The sequence below is a fragment of the Mus caroli genome, chromosome 3 (genome assembly GCF_900094665.2).
Source record: "Mus caroli chromosome 3, CAROLI_EIJ_v1.1, whole genome shotgun sequence".
Lineage (NCBI taxonomy): Eukaryota > Metazoa > Chordata > Mammalia > Rodentia > Muridae > Mus > Mus caroli.
The window spans coordinates 82,917,380-82,920,680 of NC_034572.1; the positions used below are offsets into that span (position 1 = coordinate 82,917,380).

At 45.1% G+C, this 3,301-nt stretch overlaps 1 protein-coding gene across 4 annotated transcripts in view; it reads left to right on the plus strand.

The window, feature by feature from the left end:
- Nup210l (nucleoporin 210 like) overlaps positions 1-3,301 on the plus strand; it is a 120,365-nt gene that overhangs the window by 45,936 nt on the left and 71,128 nt on the right. The window lies entirely within an intron of this gene.

The following is a 3,301-nucleotide window of genomic DNA, read 5'->3' on the forward strand; positions in this document are numbered from 1 at the left end:
TTTTTTTTTTTTGGCCAAGCCCTCTCCCACTTTGGCCATTGATTCTTTGACCACTCCAGAGTGTCAACATAAATCAGCATTCTGTTTGAGGGCTGCACAAACAGGAGATCCAGCCCCCTCCTATTTTGGAGTACTACCTCTTCCAGGGAGCCCAGAAAATCTTGGAGATTTTTTTTTTTTAAAAATCTCTCTATATCAGTATAGATATATGGCCTCTCTTAGACCATCATACTGCTTGTTTTGCAACACCAAGGAAGCTATACCAGCCACGTCTAGTTCAATGAGAACCGCCAGAGTTTCAGCCTAAATTGGTTTTCCCTTGGCTCTTCTGGGGACTAAACCCGAGGTTCCATCCAATCTAGAGCATGGTTGTCTGTGTGATAGATGATCCTGGGTACAACTGGACAAGTATACAGAATTCTTTGTCCTGATATAGTATAGCTCTGTGGATGCATGTGGTAAACCCTGTAGTATGTGCATATCCACCCGGCTTTGTTGGATGGTAATAGGTATTTATCATTATCGGGATTTGTCTTGTGGATCCGGTTACAAAGATGGCTGTAGGCCCCAGGGACTGTCTCTATACAGGTGCCCTGACCCTCTATGGCCTGTAAGGTCATAAGCCTAGCTTCCCCTTGCTACCATCTACACTCATTGGGGGACTCAGTTTCAGTAAAGTTTCAAATCAGGGCTATGCCTTCAAGGTCTTATCTCATAGCACAGTCAACATGACTCAGCTAACCCAGCTCTGGGGCACTGGTGACTAGAAAAGGCCTGACCATCATATTCCAGAGTGGGTCAGAGCTATCATTACTCAGCCTTTGTGTTGGTCTGGTGGCTTGGATTGGGGCCTTCTTAGGGGAAGATGGATGTGGGCCTTGGGGTAGGATTGGCGTCCAGGCCCACAGAGGTGGTGGGCATTGGGGCTGAGAGCAATTGGAGGTGTCTGAACATAGAGTCAGATGGTGGACAGGATCTTGATAAACTCAGTTCCCCAAGGTTTTGTTGTTGTTGTTGTTATTTGTTTGTTTGTTTGTTTTTGTTTTTGTTTTTTCGAGACAGGGTTTCTCTGTGTAGCCCTGGCTGTCCTGGAACTCACTTTGTAGACTAGGCTGGCCTTGAACTCAGAAATCTGCCTGCCTCTGCCTCCCAAGTGCTGGGATTAAAGGCATGCGCCACCACTGTCCGGCGGGTTTTTTTTTTTAAAGGTTTAATTTTATGCGTTTTTTTAAAAAGATGTATTTATTTATTTATTTATTTATTTATTTATTTATTTAGTGTATATGAGTACACTGTAGCTGTCTTCAGACACTCCAGAAGAGGACATTGGATCCCATTACAGATGGCTATGAGCCACCATGTAGTTGCAGCCCAGTCCCCAAGTCTTACTGATAGTTTGAGATGCTATCTTACTTACTGAAGGCTGAATGCAGCCTTCCTGCGGTGATCTGTGAATCTAATAATAAGAGGATTGTATTTCTCCCCACAGTCCCGGGAATTGAGCCTAGTCATGGTGATGAGGTCCTTACTGGGGGAGGGGGAGACTTCTAGTGTTTCCATCCAGTGGATTTGCATCTCCAGGCTGCCCAGAAGAAAGCCTCAGGGCCTCCACATTTGTTGCATTGGTCCCTGCTCTGGGAATGTCCTGGGCAAACATACAAAGCTTGGTGTTTAGTCTCCCATCCCACCAAATGTGTATTGCAGCCATAAGCTGGCAGATACCTTTCAACATTGTTCTAGAGAGGTGGGCCCCATTCTTTACCCACCAGATCACAAAGTTAGACATGGAGATCGGGGAGCCAGGTACCCAGGGAAGTGGAGTTGATCATCTTTCCTGTGGCTGTATTGATAATGACCCTGGTAAGATTAAGGGGCTGGAGGGGGCTGGGGTTTGTAGTACATACAGCACAGAGGCTCATCAGGATCGTTGTAACTTGAGAGTGAGAGTGTTGGAAGGGTGTCTGATTCCTTCTATTTCTCTTGTTTCCGGCTGGTCTGGGGCATCCTCAACTACAAATGGGTCTGTGATTCGAGTGTATATGGCGGATCCACACTGCAATTCTGTCAACCTTTAAGGCAGTAGGTGTGGTCAGGATGATGATATAGGAACCTTTTCAGTGAGGCTCTAATGACTCATGGTGGTGTCTGTTTATCAGGACCCCATCTCTGGGCCACCTGTTCCGGAGGGGGGCCTGTTTTATAGAGAGCATGGAGTTTAGGCCAAACATGTTTATGAGCCCATTGGACACCTTGAGATGGTTCAGCAGTTGGTGATCTTCGAACTCAGTGATAACTTCTCCCTGTTTGTTAAGAACAATGGGAGGTGGTATCCTAAACGTGACTTAAAAAGGGGTGAGTCCCATCTGGAAAGGGGAGTTTCATACCCAGTAGAGATCGAAGGGGAGAGTTACTCAGTCATTCTGAGTCTCTTAGGTCAATTTAGTTAAGGTCTCTTTTAGGATTTCATTTATTCTTTCTACCTGTCCTGAACTTTGGGGTCTATAAGCACAACAAAGGTTTTAATCAATCTCCAGAATATTGGTTAGTCTCTGACTTACCTGGGACACAAAAGCTGATGTATTGTCTGGCTCTATCATCTGAGGAAGTCCATACCTTGGCAGTATATCCTCTAAGAGTTTCTTTGTCATCGTGGAAGTAGTTATATGTTTGGTGGGGAAAGCCTCAGTTTAACCAGAGAAGGTATCTATAAACATCGGTAAATATTTATATCTAAAAGTTTCTGGTTTAACCTCTATGAAGCCTGTCTCTTAGACTCTGGATTTTGTGCCTCTGAACCTATTACTGGGGTTCTTCTTGTTAGGCACACATTAGTTGGCTTTACAGTTCTCGACAATCTCAGCTATCTTTGAGTCGGCATTGCTAATCTTGATATCAAATTCTGCATTGTCCAGACACCCATGTTGGGGGAGTGGTGGATCTTCTTGGGTCCTCTGGAGCTGTGGTTAGAAGGGTTGCAAGTGCACTGTGGGTACTGGGTACTGAGCTTGGGTCCTCTGGAGCTGTGGTTAGTAGGGTTGCAAGTGCACTGTGGGTACTGGGGACTGAGCTTGGGTCCTCTGGAGCTGTGGTTAGAAGGGTTGCAAGTGCACTGTGGGTAGTGGGGACTGAGCTTGGGTCCTCTGGAGGATCAGTCAGTGCTTGTAACTGCTGAGCTCTTTCTTCAGCCCCAAGTTATACTTTTAATGTGTTAAAATTATTCTGTTTCTATATCCTAATTTCTTTTTTAAATCTTTTTGTTTTGTTTTGGTTGTTGTTGTTTTTCTGTATAACCCTGGCTGTC